The sequence below is a fragment of the Tursiops truncatus genome, chromosome 12, assembly GCF_011762595.2.
Source record: "Tursiops truncatus isolate mTurTru1 chromosome 12, mTurTru1.mat.Y, whole genome shotgun sequence".
Lineage (NCBI taxonomy): Eukaryota > Metazoa > Chordata > Mammalia > Artiodactyla > Delphinidae > Tursiops > Tursiops truncatus.
In genome coordinates, this window is record NC_047045.1 from 70,370,341 (window position 1) to 70,388,458 (window position 18,118).

Sequence of the window (18,118 nt, forward strand, 5' to 3'; positions counted from 1 at the left end):
TCTACACAGCCTATTAATCCCACTCATAGGCGTTTACCTAAGAGAAATAAAAACACAGAATCATAAAAGACTTAAACTTGAATTTGTTAATAGCAGTTTTATTAATAAAAGCCTACAACTGGAAACAACCCAAATGTCCATCACCTGATGAATAGATAAACAAATGCAATACTACTCATGATAAACTACTGATACATATAACAACATGGATGAATTTTTAACACATTATACTAAGTGAAGGAAGCCAGAAATGAAAGACTACATAGTGTACGATTCCATTTATATGAAATTCTAGAAAAAGTAAAAATCTAGTGATAGAAAGCAGATTAGTGGTTATCAGGGGCCAGGAAGTGGTAAGAGGTGACTGGCAGCAAAGAAGCAGAAGGGAAACCTTTGGGGTAACAGAAATGTTCTACTGGTGATCACATGATGGTACACATTTGTCAAAATTCATCAAATTGTATGTGTAAAATTGTTGAATTTTATTGCATGTAATTTACCTTAATAAAACTAATTTAAAAAGCAGGACTTCCCTGGTGGTGCAGTGGTTTAGAATCCGCCTGCCAATGCAGGGGACACGAGTTCGATTCCTGGCCGGGGAAGATCCCACATGCCTCAGAGCAACTAAGCCCGTGAGCCACAACTACTGAGCCTGCACTCTAGAGCCCGCGAGCCACAACTACTGAAGTTGTGGCTCTACTACGCGCTTAGAGCTCGCGCGCCTAGAGCCCGTGCTCCGCAGCAAGAGAAGCCACCGTAATGAGAAGCCCGCGCACCGCAATGAAGAGTAGGCCCCGCTCGCCGCAACTAGAGAAAGCCCACGCGCTGCAAGGAAGACCCAACGCAGCCAAAAATAAATAAATAAATTAAAAAAAACCCTAATTTAAAAAGCAAAGACAAAAAGTAGGTGCAGAAGTGATTTAAAAACTGTAAGAGAATATTAAGAATAGCTTCATTCTAATAAACTTGAAAAATCTAGATAAAATGTGTAATTTACTAACAAAATGTAATGAATAAAACTGGTCCAATAAATAGAAGATCTGAATAGAACAATAACCATAAAAGAAACATATAATATTACTTATCTACCTAAGATCTACCTCATTTCCTTGTTGACAGAACCTTTCTCTTACTTAGGAACACATTGGCCTTGTGACTTAGAAGAAGAGTGGTTTCCTCCGTAGTCTCAAGGAAGTTGTTTGTGCAGTCCAATAAGGATGCCACTAGCTTCCTGTGGCTATTTAACTTTAAGTTATAAAAAGATTTGAACTCAGCTCTTCATTCTCACTAACCACACTTCAAGAGCTCAAAAGCCATATGTGACTAGTGGCTATTGTACTGGACAGTATAAATATATAGAACACTCTCATAATTGCAAAATGTCTATCAAACATTGCTGGTCTAAGTCAATCATGAGAATTCCACTCCCTCAACCAGTGCTTGGCTTATGAATATGCAGCTGGTGATCTATCTCTGACTATAGTTAACTACTCTTCAAGCATCTTATCGCCTCTACTATCTTGGATAAGAGGTCAGAATAATACAGGAAGCCCTTAATAACCTAAATGCTTATCTGTGTCCAGTTCTCCTCAGAGCACAGGTTGGAATACTGGAATTGGGTCACTCTGCTGAAGTTAGGCTATACCAGTTTATCAGTTAGCTACTGTCATAAATATGCTGTATAACGCATCACCCAAAGCTCTGCCTTGAGACAGCATTTATTCTCACAGATCTGCAGGTTAGCTGAGGGTTGACTGATCTGGGCTAGGTTTCAGGAGAAGCAGCTTGGCTCTGCTTAACGTAGTCCTCATCCTTCTCCTGGGACCAGAAAAAAAACTCAGGAGTGTTCTTACGGCAGTGACTGAGGTGTAAGAGTACAAATCCAACCAAACAAGTATTTTCCTGCATTTGGTCAGGGTAAAACCACTAAGGTTCCACGGGCCAAAGCAAGTCACATGGATGGACTCAAAGTCAAGAGGTGGGGAGATATATTACACTTCTTTATGGGTGGAACCGCTCATGGCAAAGAGCGTGGATATGAGGTAGGGGATGGGGAGGGAACTGGGCCAGTTACACAACCTATCACACCAATCACAGTAATATTAGTAACATGGTAATTATGGAATCATTAACTCTAAAAGCCCCCAAAGCAACTGGCTAAAGTGTCTCACATCTGCAAAGCAATTCGGTTTACAGGAGAGAATGTGGGCTTTGAAGTCCTATCAACAGATTCTAATTCTAGCCTTGCACGTACAAATTGTCTAGCCTCTTTGTGTATGTACAAGAGCACAGCAACAGAAATTTAGCACATATTCAGTAAGTGGTAGTTGCTATTATCATCACCCCGAGAACACTATATAAACTATATTTTACAATAACCAAACTTTAAAGTGGCAGGATGGGAGACTATAGATCAGTGTGTTTCAAATTTGACTTACGTTAGAATCACCTGGAGGAAATTTAAAAAATCCTGATGCCTGGTACTACCCCAGCCAATTAAATTATAATCTCTGGGGCAGGGCCCAGGCACTACCTCCATTATTTCTTAGGCTCCCTAGGCGATTCCAGCACGCAGCCAAGTTTGAGAAACCTCGTTATTGTTAGCCAGCTGCCTACTAAAATCCACTTCTTTCTTTCCAAAGTATAGTATAGATGGGAAATGTCTGCTCAACTGGTGCTGCATCTCTAGTAATCCATGACCATTTTGAGCCAATCAATTGCGAAGAGAGGTTAATATGTGCCCTTTCTCTTACAACAGTCTTGTAATAGAGATATTATTGAATCCGAACACATTCCTTCAACTCTCTGTTCTTTTCTCTGGTAAGGCTCATCCAGTATCTTTTAAGTGATATATACCACTATAATCTGCACATTCTTTCAGATGTTTGCTTCCAATCTGATTCTTCTAATATTACAGAAGTATTTGTCAATTACAATGATAAGTTGAAGAAAAATAAAGACCAGGATTTCTAGCAAGGCTCTCGTTTTGTTCAGTTCTCTATTGAGCAAACATTCATGATCTGCCTTCCCTCCACCCCACCATCCTGTTTTGGTTGACTCTTTTTCTAGCAGATCTCTATCTAGGGATAACTCTTGAACCAAAGAAGATAATATTTGATCAAAGCTACTTATAACCATAATGTTAACTGGTAGCTAATAAGTCAAGTACTGGTAAAATTCCATGTATCTCTAATCATATTCCAATTCTAAATCCTTCTCCTTGTTTTCCTCATACCAGATGAATCTCATCTTTGATGATTCTGCTTCTTCTTCCTCCCCTTAAATATCAGTGTTTGGGTATAACATGATTATATGCAGTTTTCTATATGGACCACATTTTTATTGTCCCTCACTTAAGATGTAAAAAGCCTTTTGCTTGAAATGCCCTTTGATGCTTTTCTGCCTATCGCTGTCCTAATCTCCCCACAAAACCTTCCATGACCAGGTATGCTGAGTTAAGGGCCTCTCCTCCTTGATCCCAACTGCTACAGTGTTCTTAACTGTTTGACTTTGAACTACTCGAAAGCTTGGCAAGAACAGTATCCTATTCAGCATTGTACTCCCAATGCGGTCAGTGTCAGGATGGAAATGACATACAAAGTAGCGTGAACCAAAGATCTCTAATTTTCTCAATACCCTCTCTCTTTTTAAGGGCCTAGTACAGTACTTTACTCATATTTCTTTATGGAAAAATCTCTCTTAACCATATTCTAAAAGACTATAGGTAGTGTGAAACTACTCCTTACTATTTCTGGCCCAGAATGAGACAGAGAAAACTGACTGACCTGCATCTTTAACAGAAAACAAAGATAGATTGCTAGAAGAGTAAACATAAAATGTTAAGTTACTAAGACAATACAACAAATGGATATCAATTAAACTTATTCAGGTTCTTTCCTCTCCAAATTATTAGCTCTTCATTAAAAGACACATACCAATCCTGAATTACCACGAATCCATGGTAGGCCTGGGTTTAGGCTATTAGGGGAACAAAGAGTATATACATTTGAGATATTGCTGTCCAAGGTAAGCCTTATGCAAGTGAAGCCCAATCACTACTGATAACTGAAAAGTTCTCAGTGACCTAGCATTACCACAATCTTCTTCTGTAGTGATAATCCCAGTAGGCTGAGAGTATTTTCATCTACTGAACTCTAGAACATATGTTAGTCACAGATACTTAGAAAATGCCCTCATAAGATTTTTCACCAGCAGATTGTTTCCCCCAAATCTTTCTAGCCTGAACTCTTAATAAAAGATTTGTTTTAATAATCCTGTAAGTACAGTTCTTCAGGCTGGACAAGAAGAGTATATATATACATATATATAGCATCCTTCAAAACTAAACTATTTTATTCTCAACTGCCAGCTTATTGGCCAAGTGGACCTTGTAAACTCCAGGAAGTGCCAGCTTTTGCAGTACAGGTACACTTATCCCACAACTGTTCACTACCACACTGCTTCCAGCATGATTACTGATCATAAATCAACTAGTCTTTTTGGTGACAGTACAGATATTATGGATTATTTCAATTCATGGGAGTTTCATCATTCTTGCTATCACCCAACCGAATAGTAAAAAATGGCTTTAATGACTTTAAAATTATTATTTTTTTGTTCCGTTAAAGCCACAAGTTAATTTAAACACAAGTAGGAAAACACCAAACATCTAGGATTTTTACCTCATGGCTAATATCAAGTCACTTAGAAAAAAGACACAAGCTTAATGGTCATTATTTAATAATACTGTTTATCTGACAGTGACCGTCAATCATCAGAAAACACATCTTGGTTCTGGAAACCAGCAACTACCAAGGAGTCAAAGTGTACAATGTGCACTGGTGGTTTAGAATGCGAATGTAATTAATATGACTCCAGAGGCAACTGAGAACTTTCAGACTAACTTGGCCTCGGCCTCCCCTGTACTACATTACAACCCCGCCCACCAAGAAGCTAGGCAGCTGCCCAGTTCCAAGTCTCCAGGGGCATATCTGCGGCGAACAGTGATACCCACTCAGTTTCCTTCCAAAAGACTCAAAAGCGGTTCGAGGAGTCTGAGGAGGGCTGTCAGCGCCGACCGCTCCCAGCAGGCCCGGCAAACAAGCTGCCGCGAGGCGGAGGAGCGCGATCACAGCCCTCGGGGCGCTCGAACAAGACACTGCAGGACCCAGGCCCCAGCCCCCGGAGAGAAGCACAGCCTCCTTTCCCATGGCCCCACCTCGTCCCGGGGGAGCCGCGGCGGTGCACGGGCCCACACGTCTGGGATGGGGAAGGGTCGGGGGGACTCGCGCTGCGGCTCCTTCTCAGCCTTTTAGTTTCCCAGACTCCAGAACAACACAGTCCTCCCTCCCTGGGACCTCCGTCTCTGTGCAGAGACGCCTTCCGTCCCCGACCTCTGACCCCTGACCCTCCATCACCCAAGCGCCTACCTAGACTCGTTCTCCAAGCCCCTAGAGCCTCTCTGCACCAAGGCTCAGGGCCCTCTAATGCCCCCGCAGGTCCCGGACATGCATTCGCCACCCAGCGAACATCCACCTGAGGTAGGCACGCGCGATTTAGGCTGGCGTGTGTTGCGGTTCCTTGGGGGGCCCAGAAACCACAGCTCCTAGGTGCCGAGCGCGCGCTGGAGCGAAGGGTCAAGGTGAACGCGCACGTAGGAGCGCCCCGCCCCCTTTGTCCGGCAGTGGCTTCATGAGTGTCTTCTGCGCAAGTCCACACGGTTAGAGACTCTCGAAAGACACGGTCGAAGTCTCGCGATATCTCGACACCAAGCCATTGGAGAATACAGGATTGGCTGGAACCTCTAAGGAGGAGGCGGGGCTCTAAGCGGATTTAGAAGTGAGCGGGGCGCCCGGCTGAAGGGGCGAGGCTCCCGGCTGAAGGGGCGAGGCTCCCAGCGGAAGGGAGTGGGACCCGTTTGAAGCGAGTGCCAGATGTAAGAGTTGTGGCTTTAACAAAAAGAAGAGAATTCTGCAAATGCACCTTTTAAATTGTTTCCAGAAAGCAGCCACTAATTAGTTACGGATGAAGCTTATCTCCCTCAGAAAAGTGATTTTAAAAGACTTTCCAGGGAGATGTGAGTAAATATTTTAAGATGAGGAAAAAACTACACGTATTGTGCTGAAGGTGGCCTTCCGATATCTTAGTCCTTTTCCTTCTCTTCACTGAGCGGTAGCCGCTTTTCTTGGACGTAGGCTTATGCCTAGATAACTGGCATAACTGAGAGGCTTCAGGGCCAAGAGCCTGAAAAATAACCCTCAGGAACATGGGGCACTCAGTGATTGAGTACCTAATAAGGACTCAGCATTATACTGTGGAGTGGCGTCTTGGCCTGTGTGATCACAGAAGGACAAAAGTAAGTTCTTGCCTATGGGAGCGTCCGTTAGCTGCGGAGAGAGTCCGGAGTGGTCCATATTCTTTAGACCTCTAAAATAGCTTAAGAGAGGCCATTTGCATAAATGAAACCACGTAGAATTCAGTGGAAATCAGTGACCTTATCCAAGTCTTCATAAGGCAAGTTGAAAAAGAAATGCTAGTGCTGGAGCAGTAGGCAAGCAGAGTCCCTCTTCATTGGAGAACTGATCCTTTAACTAAGTATTGATACAAGACATAATGGAGCCTTTCTTTTGGAAGTGTAATTTGAAACTCCATATTTAAACGTTTATTGTGCTGTAAAAGGTTATCTTTGATAGTTTTATGTCACATTTCACCATTGGAGCAGAAAATTAAGCTCATAATTTGACTGAGTTCAGCTGGTACCAGGCAGAAATATTTAAAAATAAGCACAGCATCATTTCATCTTTGTTCAGCTTGATCAGGGTAATTAATCTCTATAGACATTATTGTTATCCTGTACAAAATATTAAAGTGTAGATCCAGTTGTGTGTCTGGAGATGTAATTTCACCTACAGAGATGGAATTCTATACAGTATCCTGTCCTTACAATTAAAGAAAATTCTTCCTCTTGAATTTTCCAATGGTATGTTCAATCCTGTATTTGCAAAGTGCCCTGTGTAGTCTTTGAAAAGTTCTCTATGAAGTAATGTTTTTTCATATTAGAATCACCAGAGCTAATGCTCATTTTTGCACCTTTGCATTCTGGAAGCTCGCAGCTGTGAAATAGCTGTTCACCCCTGACAACACTCAGTTCATCCACCCATTAGATGCTAAAGATGTAATAGCATTCCTCAAGTGGGAATCAGTTGATCAGACATCAAGCAATCAGGGAACCACTCAGTCTACATAGAGTTCAACTGCTTCTTCTTGAAACTGTAAATGTAGCTGAAGTCAGACTGTTTGCTTCCTTGTGTGGTCCACTAGGCCAAAGCTATAGATCCAGTTCCTTTTGGGGATAGTAGCTTTATTCTAACCTTGCCCCTAACTCAGGTCATCAATTTTAGAAAAGAATGTTTTAAGTTGTTCTCAGGGAGGAGGAATGGTTGAGAGGTAGTAAATGAGTAAATGTAAATTTAACTCCCTTTGGAGGCAGAAAAGCATGACTGATGATTTAGGAGTAGAACTTCGTTTTGCAAAGCCCTTTCATGTTCGTTTTTCCATTTGATCTTAAAATGATAATATGAGATATTTAAATTTTTCATTTAAAGAGGAATCTGTGTCTCAGAAATTTGGTGATTTGCCACAGTTTGGCTCTCAGAGAACAAGAGAATCTAGAATTCCTCTGGATTCTCTGTCTAGGCTATTTCCTCTTATTACTAAGTCATGTTGTCTATCAAATAAAAATGAACAAATTTTCACCAAACTTTCTAGGTTGCCATGGGAAAAATGAAGGCAAGAGGTGTGTAATTGCTTGATGACACAAGGCAGAGTATATCAACAAGTATCATTCAGACCCAGCACTCCTTAATAGAAAGATCATTAATAAAATTGCTTGAGAAGTTTATCCCATATTCTACTTATATTTGCCTGCTCTGTGGAAGTGAAGTTGATGGCCACTCAGTGTGATTGAGGCTTGCCAAAGATGACTTTTTGCCAAAAGTGACTTTTTGTTTCCATTTTCCTTACTACCAATCTGTCTTAGGATTGCTTTTCCTCCTCCTGACAAAATGAAAATATTAAGGTCAAAGTCACTATTTCAGAATGAATCACAATGTCCAAAGCCATTGTTAAAGTGTGTGTAGTACTAACAGTGAGAGGAAGAAACATTGTCTTGGAAAATTGGTGCTAGTAGAGGTGATCAGCTGTGTTGAAGTGAATGAGTGCCAGGTCAAACAAACAAGAAATGGTATCATAGGGCCTGGGCATGCTTTGCTGTAGCTTGACCACATTGAGGGGCAGGAGGTGTGTGACTTGAACACAATGTTTAGAACTTCACAGTTTTTGCTCAGGCTAGTCATGGATAGGTTTAAGTGTTAACTTTCAATTTAATTTTTCCTTGGTGATTTGCAGGTCAAATTTATTTCAAAGTCCAAAGTTTGTTCTATCTCCCCTGCTGCAAGCTCAACCTGCAAACTGAAAACTCTGCCTCTCCTAATTTGTAAAGCAAAATTTGGAATCGGGACATAAAATGCTGCATTGGACATGAACTTAGGACATAAGGAAATGGGAATTCACCATTTCTTTGTAAGTACTTGTTTTGGGTGTTAATAAAGCAATGCTTGTAAGTTAGGTAAGCACAAGGAAAAAGTTGAAGTTGGGTCTGTTGGGTAAGGAAAGATAAGAGATTATATTTAGTGTTTATTAATGAAGATAATATAATCTGTATCCTTGGTACCCTTCTGAGTCCCTCCCCACCTCCATTCCCAATTGTTACTTTTCCTAATGGCATTTTTTTTCCAGCTGATTTTGTCAATATGGCCTCTGAGCATTAAGGAATAGTAATATTGTAGATAAGTCTTTCGATGCTTATGACTTAAGTAATATTTATTATTGCAATTCTGACAAAAATAGAAGTGAAATACTTTTTTTTTTTTTTTTTTTTTTGCGTTACGCGGGCCTCTCACTGTTGTGGCCTCTCCCGTAGCGGAGCACAGGCTCCTGACGTGCAGGCTCAGCGGCCATGGCTCACGGGCCCAGCCGCTCCGCGGCACGTGGGATCTTCCCGGACCGGGGCACGAACCCGCGTCCCCTGCATCGGCAGGTGGACTCTCAACCACTGCGCCACCAGGGAAGCCCCAGAAATACTTTTTGAATATTTAAAAGGTTTCTATCATGTGTCATTTTAAAGTACAAATGTGATGTAGCACTTTCAGAATGAACCTAAAATCTCAAGGAAGGTTAATCATAGTAGTGTTAGCATAAAATGATGCTTGCCAGAGGATAAAGAACCTTTCTGAAGCTTCCATCCACTAGAAGGTTAACACCATGCTCAGACATCAGCACTGGTGTATTTTTTAGGTCAATTTTGGAGACAATGGCAAAATTAGGTATGAGTTTCACTTCCTTTAAATCCTGTAAATTTGCTGAATTCCTTTTTGGGCTCTTAAACTTAAATACTTTACATACTGCATGATAGTAGTATCTAATGATCAATTATATTATTAATTTATCAATTAAATTCCCCTCTTGACTATTAGCTCCTGAGAGTTAATTTTTAAAAAACAAACCAAATCCATCCAACCATCTCAGGTAACTCTACTGAAACCAATTTAAAGACAGATATTTGGAAACCCCTTGAGGAAATGACCTCCAGCTTATGAACTAATTGATTCCTGGATGCTTAAAAAACAAGTTTATGTAAATCAAATCCTTATTTCCCATATGCATAATGTTATAAACTGGGGCACCAATCCTGGAAACCATCTCATACCTTAAAATACCAAAATTACCTTCACAAGAATTAACTCAAAATAGGTCACAGATCTAAATATAAAATACAAAACTATAAAATTCCTAGAAGATAACACAGAAGAAAACCTAGATGGCCTTGGGTATGGTGATGATGGTACTTTTAGATAATATACCAAAGGCATGATCCATGACAAAAAAATTGATGAGCTAAACTTCATTAAAATTAAAATAATCTGCTCTGCAAAAGACAATATCAAGAGAATTAGAAGACAAGACACATACTGGGAGAAAATATTTGCAAAAGACTCATCTGATAAAGGACTGTAACTACAATCATTAGTTAAGGGATACACAAGATAAAAAGATGTAAGATGTAACTTCTAAAACATAAAAAAATTGTTGGGTGGGGGAGAGCAAAAATGTCGAGCTTTAGAATGTTATCAGCCTTAAGTTCGTACCAACTTAACGTAGACTGTTACAGATGTAAGTTGTTATATGTAAGCCTCATGGTAACCACAAAGCAAAAACCTATAGTAGATACACAAAACTTAAAGAGAAAGGATTTTAAACATACCACTAAACAAAGTTAGCAAATTATGAAGGAAGAGAGCAAGAGAAGAAGAAAGGAATAGAGAGGAACTATAAAACAACCAGAAAACAATTAACAAAATGACAATAAGTAAATACCTATCAGTAACTGCTTTAAATATAAATATACTAAATTCCTCAGTCAAAAGACATAGAGTGGCTTAATGGATAAAAAGCAAGATCCGTCTGTATGCTGCCTACTAGAGACTCACTTCAGATATAAGGAAACACACAGACTGAAAATGAAAGGATGGAAAAAGCTATTCTATGCAAATGGAAACTAAAAGAAAGCTGGGGTAGCTATACTTATATCAGACAAAATAGACTTTAAAACAAAGACTATAATAAGAGACAAAGAAGGGCATTACGTAATGATAAAGGGATCAATCCAACAAGCGGATTTAACATTTGTAAATATTTATACACCCAACATAGGAGCACCTAAATATATAAAGCATATATTAACAGACTAAAGGGAGAAATAGCAATACAATAATTTATATCAATGGATAAATCATCTAGACAGAATATCATTAAGGAAACATCAGCCTTAAATGACACATTAGTTCAGATGAACTTAACAGAAATACACAGAACATTCCATCCAAAAGCAACAGAATACACGTTCTTCTAAAGTGCATATGAAACATTATCCATAAGTGATCCTATCTTAGGCCACAAAACAATTCTTAATAAACTTAAGAAGATTGAAATCATATCAGGCATCTTTTCCCACCACAGAGGTGGGAAATCAATTACAAGAAGAAAACTGGAAAATTTACAAATAAGTGAAGATTAAACAACATGCTGCTGAACAACCAATGAGTTAAAGAAGAAATGGAAAGATAAATTTAAAAAAATACCTTGAGACAAGTGAAAATGGAAATACAACATACCAAAATATATGGAATACAGCAAAAGCAGTTCTTAGAGGGAAGTTCATAGAGATAAATGCCTACATCAAGAAACAAGAAAAATCTCAAACAACCTAGTAATAATATATAATAATTATATCAAGGTATAAAAAGTATTTAATATAATTGTATAATAATCTCAATAGATGCAGAAAAAGCATTTGACAAAGTTCAACATCCATTCATGATTAAAGCTCTCAAGAAAATATGTATAGAAGGAATTTACCATAACACAAAATAGGCCATAGGCCATATGTGAAAAGCCCACAGCTAATATCATATTCAGTGAGGAAAAAATGAAAACTTTCTCTTGAATATCTGGTACCAGGCAATAATGCCCACTCTCACCACTTCTATTCAACATAGTACTGGAAGTCCTAGCCAGAGCAGTGAGATAAGAAAAGAGAAATAAAAGGCATCCAAATTAGAAAAGAAGTACAATTATCCCTATTTGCAGATGACATAATTATATATGTAGAAAACCCTAAAGACTCAACCAACAAAACCTGTTAGAGCTAATAAATGAATTCGATAAAGTTGAAGGATACAAAATCAAAATAAATACAAAAATCATTCATGTTTCTATACACAAACAATAAACTATCTGAAAGGGAAATTAAGGAAACAATTCTATTCACAATAGCAACAAAAATAATAAAATACTTAGGAATAAACTTAACAAAAAACATAGATTTATACACTGAAAATTATAAAACATTGATGATGGAAATTAAAGAAGACACAGATAAATGGAAAGACATCTTATGTTCATGAATTGGAAGAATTCATAAAATGTCTATACTACCCAAAGCCATCTGTAGATTCAATGCAACCCCTATCAAAACCCCAATGACATTCATTACAGAAGTAGTAAAAACAATCCCCAAATTCATATGGAACCCCAAAAGAATCTTGAGAAGGAAAAACAAAGCTGAAGGTATCATACTTCCTGGTTTCAAACTTTATTACAAAGCTATATCAAAACAGTATGGTACTGGCATAAGAAAGACATATAGATCAGTGTAACAGAATAGAGAGCCCAGAAATAAATCCACACATTTACAGTCAGCTGATCTTTGGCAAGGATGCTAATTACCCATAATGAGGAAAGGATAGTCTCTTCAATAAATTTTGGGAGAACTGGACCCTTCTCTCACACCATCTACAAAAACCAATTCAAAGCAGATTAAAGGAATAAACATAATTCTTGAAACTGCAAAACTACCAGATTAAAACATAGGGAAAAAGCTTCTTCACATTAGTCTGGGCAGTGATTTTTTTGGATATGACACTAAAAGCCCAGGAACAAAAGCAAAAACAGACGTTGAGATTTGTCTATTTTTCTATGAGATTGCATCAAACTAAAATGTTTCTGCACAACAAAGGAACCAATCAACAGAGTGGAAAAGCAACCTACAGAATGGGAGAAAATATTTGCAAACAATATAACTGGTAAGGGGTTAATACCTGAAATATATAAATAAATCAGTTAAACAGCAAAAACAAGCAAACAATAAAACCGAAAAATAAACCCGATGAAAAAATGGGCTAAACGCATAGCACAGGGAGATCAGCTCGGTGCTTTGTGACCACCTAGAGGGGTGGGATAGGGAGGGTGGGAGGCAGGGAGACGAAAGAGGGAAGAGATAAGGGAACATATGTATATGTATAACTGATTCACTTTGTTATAAAGCAGAAACTGACACACCATTGTAAAGCAATTATACTCTAATAAAGATGTTTAAAAAAAATGGGCTAAGGACCTGAATAGATACTTATCAAAAGAGCACATACAAATGGCCAACAGGTATACGGATGAAGGGATGCTCAACATCACTAATCATCAGAGAAGTCGAAATCAAACCTACAATGAGATACTACCTCAAACTTGTTAGAATGGCTATTATCAAAAAGACAAGGGCTTCCCTGGTGGCGCAGTGGTTGAGAGTCCGCCTGCCGATGCAGGGGACACGGGTTCGTGCCCTGGTCCAGGAGGATCCTACGTGCCGCGGAGCGGCTGGGCCCGGGAGCCATGCCTGCTGAGCCTGCGCGTCCGGAGCCTGTGCTCCGCAGCCGGAGAGGCCACATCGGTGAGAGGCCCGCGTACCGCAAAAAAAAAAAAAAAAAAAAGACAAAAGAGCGGTTGGCAAGGATATAGAGAAAAAGGAACCCTGGTACACTGTTGGTGGGAATGTAAATTAGTACAGCCATCATGGAAAACAGCTTGTTCCTCAGAAAGTTAAAAATAGAGCTACCATATGATCTAGCAATCTCATGTCTGGGTATATAACCAAAGGAAATGAAACAAGTATCTTGAAGAGATATCTGCCCTTCTATGGGGTTCATTGCAGCATTATGCACAATATTCAATACATAGAAACAACCTAAAGTGTTCATCAATGGATGAGTGGATAAAGAAAATGTGAATATATATATAGTTCAGCCTTAAAAGAAAAGAAAATCCTGCCATTTGCAACATGGACAAACCTGGAGAACGTTGTGCTAAGTGAAATAAGCCAGACACAGAAAGACAAACTACTACATGATGTCATTTATCTGTGGAATCTAAAACATTTGAACTCATAAAAGCAGAAAAGTAGAAAGGTATTTGCCAGGGGCTGGGGGATGGGAGAAATGGGGAGATGTTCAAATGGTACACATGTTCAGTTATGCAGGATGAATAGGTTCTGGAGATCTAATGTACAGCATGTGACCATAATTAATAGTATTGTATTGTATACCTGCAGTTTGCTAGAAGAGTTGATCCTAAGTGTTCTCACTACAAAAAATATAATAACCATGTGAGGTTATGGATATCTTAATTAACTTGATTGTAGTAATCATGTTACAATGTACCTGTATATTAAATCATCAAGTTGGATGCCTTAAATATATACAAGTTATATTTGTCAATACCTCAATGAAGCTGAAAAAGGTGGTAATTGAGAAATTTCAACAGTTTGAACTACCCTCATCAAAAAATGATTCATTTGTAATCAATAGGTATTATATATCTCATTGTATTATTTTGATCCTTTGAAAAGCAATTATCCATGTAGAAGAAATTCTTAGCCAAACAATATTACAATAGCTAGAAGCTTTGTGTGTCCCAAATATTTTTAACAAATGTGGGTTTTCTAGATTTTGTTTGACAAGGAGTGGGAGGAATTTCACCTGTTCTACCAGAAACCAATAAAAGAGTCCTGTTGCTTGAATGCCTATTTCTCCTGTGCAGAATATTTGTTCAATTTTTTCCAGTTAAATTTAATATATGAAAATCAACTTGAAAAGCATAAATGTGTATCATTAAGGAAGGTAATTCATAATGGATATACTGGCAGAAATGAAATATTTAATTAAACATTGAAAATAAATCCAAATCATCAGTGAGTATTACCCTGATTACAAAAGAGTCATCTTCTTATGCAAAATAGAATATTTATGAATGTGTGTTTTCAGTCATTTTGAATACAGATATGTATTTGGAAAACTCTTCAGATTTATTGAAGTTCCTCTGCCCTAAAGAGCCAGTTTTAGTTAAGTTTTTTTATCATCCTCATCCCTTTTACAGTGCAAGCTTAAACAGATGTAATATTTCTATAGTGACTTCTGGCTATATAGTCATTAGAAAATTCAAAATACTGAAATGAATGATGGAAAAAATATGTTTGTAGATGTAAATAAATCTTGCTTTTAGTTTCTCTGTACCATATGCTTTATTTTCTAATTAGAGATAAATATATAACTATGTGGAAGCTACAAAAAATGTTTCACTGCTATTATGTCATAAGGGTCTCTTTGCTATTTTAGAGTGTTTTTTGAAAACCTGGTATGTTAAAATCTTTTGTGGCAAGTATCAAAATATTGGTTTAGACAGATTTCCTAACTTAGTCTGAACTTCTCTTTATAATTTAATATCCTTCCATTTCTTGGAGAAGCATGAGTGCTTTTCTACTGTACAGTAAGTCTTATAGGAAAATGATCATCACCCACATTTTGAAGGAAAATGCTGTGGCTTGTAGAGACACTGCCTGAAAATTATAGTAAGCTTTGCTAGTTTGAATGAGGTTTTAAATAGTGCACAGAAAAGGTAAAAATACAGACCAAATTCTGTACAGAGTTGACTTCTCTGCTACCTTATTGCTATATAATGCAAAGGAAAATTTATGAAGTCTGTGAGGCAGGTGTACCCTAGGCAGACATAGTGGAAGCACTAACAATATGAGAATAACTTAAAGGATATAGAAACCAACTCCCCACTCCTCCATATCTAAAATACCCATTCACAGTTGCTTTGGTACTTGAAAGTATATAATTAGATATTTATTTCTTTGGATAAAGATATTACATATGCAGGAATTTTTTATTTTTTTACTTATGATACATTCTGTTCAGCAACTATTTTACATAATTGTATGTCAAATGCTTTACAAATTGTGGGAATATAAAGTTGAATGAGATAGAGTCCTTGTCAATTTCTCTCATTGTCTAGTAAGAAAAGAAAGCTGTGTTAAAATGAGTGTAATGAACTTTTATATGCCCTATGATAGAGTGCTGATTATTGTGAGGGCATAAATGAGCGAATGACAAACTATTGGGATGGTTAGGAACTGCTGAGGATAATCGAGTGTTGGGTAATTGAGTGTTGAAGGATTAATAGGTATGTTCCAGGTAGACAAGGAGATAAGGTATCCTCAGTAAAATGAGCCTCTTGAATATGAAGGCCTGGAGGTGGATTTTTTGAAGAAATTGTAGGCTGTTGCACATAGGTGGAATGAAGGGTGAAAGTGAATACATGGTAAGGGAAGAGCAAGAAGTGAATTAAAATGGGGTAGTAGCCAAGGGTTTGATTATGGGAACATTTTATACCATGATAAGGCCCTTGGAATTTATTCCATTATCAATATGGGGGGCATAGAATGATTTTAATCAGGGAAATTATATGGTCAGATTTGTGTAATAGATAATTCTAGCTATGCTGTGGGGGACAGAACGGATGGGAAGACTCTGGAGACAGATTATTAGAACATCATTGCAGCTAGTGAGCCCAGATATGGTAAGGAATTGGACTAAGGCAGTATCAGGAGGAATGGAGAGGAGGGGAGCAATCTGTGAGTCAGGTAGTGCCTTTTATAGAGATAAGGAGTACATCAGCAGGTAGATAGAGTTTGGAGAAAAAGATGCTTTCAGTTCGGGTCTTGCTGAGTTTCAGATGCCTGTGGATAGAATGCACAAAAGGGGCACTTCATTTGGACAAGTTGAATAATTAAATGAATGACCACGTGAGAGTAGGACTAGAGAAAAAGTCTGGCCTGGAGATGGAGATGATCACACAGGTGGTAGATGAAGTCAAGGGAAAGGATAAAATCACTCAGAGACCGCTTGTAAAGCAGGAAGAGATGAAAGCCAAGAATAGAGCCCTGGGGAACACCACCATTTAAAGAGCAAGTATAAGAGAAAGAGCTGAAAAGGAGACTTAGAACGCGTGGGCTGAGTTGTAAGATGGAACACCCAGAAAGCATAATGTCATAGAAACTGAGTGAAGAGAGAGTTTTAATATTGGGGGGAACAAATGCTGGAGAGAAATCAAGTCTCAGAAAACGAAAAAGATTCTATGGGTCTCTCAGGAGGTCATTAGTGACTTTTGCTTGAGGAGTTTAAGTAGTGATGAGGGGAGACTTGCTTGCAGTAGGGTGAAGAGTGAATGAGAAGTGAAGAGAAGTGGTCATCCAGTGTAGATTTTCTTTCTAGGAGGCGGTTGTGAGTGGAGAGAGATGTAGATGTAGCAGGAGGTGAAGAAGAATTTAGGGTCAAATTTTTATTTACTTTTTAATTGTTTGTTTATCTTACTTATTTTAACAGCTTTCCTGAGGCATAACTGGCATATAAACATTGTATATGTTCAAGGTGTACACCTTATAATAATTCTTGCCTTCTGTTCGATGTCCATTCCCACCTTTAGCACCACTGTCTTCCCAAACAGGGATCCATTCTGCATTACTCATTCTGTTCCTCCAGCAAACCTACCCAAAACAAGCACTGAACTAGGAACCAGGAGACCTGGATTCTGGTCTCGTCTTGCCCCAGTGAGTTTGTTTTTTTTTTTGTTTTGTTTTTTTTTGCGGTACACAGGCCTCTCACTGTTGCGGCCTCTCCCGTTGCGGAGCACAGGCTCCGGACGTGCAGGCTCAGCGGCCATGGCTCACGGGCCCAGCCGCTCCGAGGCACGTGGGATCTTCCCGGATCGGGGCACGAACCCGTGTCCCCTGCATTGGCAGGCAGATTCTTAATCACTGTGCCACCAGGGAAGCCCCCCAATGAGTTTTATGATCCTGGACAAGTCACTTAATTTCTACGACTTTCAGGTTACTTATTTTTAAATCATCATAACAGCTGAAAAGACCCTTTCCATCTCCATCTTTCTATATGTCTTTGACCACTCTTGCATAAAAGGTGTAAACATACTTGTTAATTGATAACAACTTAAATGGCATCTGTTTTTAGGATCATTTGTATTGTAGTAGTATTTAAAACCTTTGTGAAAAGTTCAAACAATTTAAATTCAAGACACAAACAAGAAGTGGGGGATTTTGGAGGGCACTGTACTTCCCTGCTACTTGGAAATCATGCCACATAGACACCTTTTCCATGTATAGAACTCACCTTTACTGATTATATTAAGATAAGAAGCTAGCTAAGAAACAATAACCAAAATTTGTTCCAGGCCATGGTAATGAAGGCAACTTTTAAACCCTGCTGGTAGTAACAGTTGATTACAACTCCATCCTTTCAGAAATTCCTTGTCAAGCCCCAAATCTTAGAGTCATCCGTGATTCATTTTAAAAAAATTCCACTCCACATTCATTCCT

At 38.6% G+C, this 18,118-nt stretch overlaps 1 protein-coding gene across 6 annotated transcripts in view; it reads right to left on the minus strand.

Annotated features, from left to right (window-relative positions):
* SHPRH (SNF2 histone linker PHD RING helicase) overlaps nucleotides 1-5,584 on the minus strand; it is a 90,782-nt gene extending 85,198 nt beyond the window's left edge. For 2 of the 6 annotated variants that reach the window (XM_019951813.3, XM_019951809.3), the window contains exon 1: nucleotides 5,430-5,580. The gene's annotated coding sequence lies outside the window, so the exon portion shown is untranslated. Of the gene's footprint in view, nucleotides 1-5,218; nucleotides 5,242-5,429 lie in introns of those variants that run through there. The other 4 variants (XR_004529281.2, XR_012324901.1, XM_019951812.3 and 1 more) reach the window with 4 other exon arrangements.
* Between the last annotated feature and the right edge of the window lie 12,534 nt (nucleotides 5,585-18,118).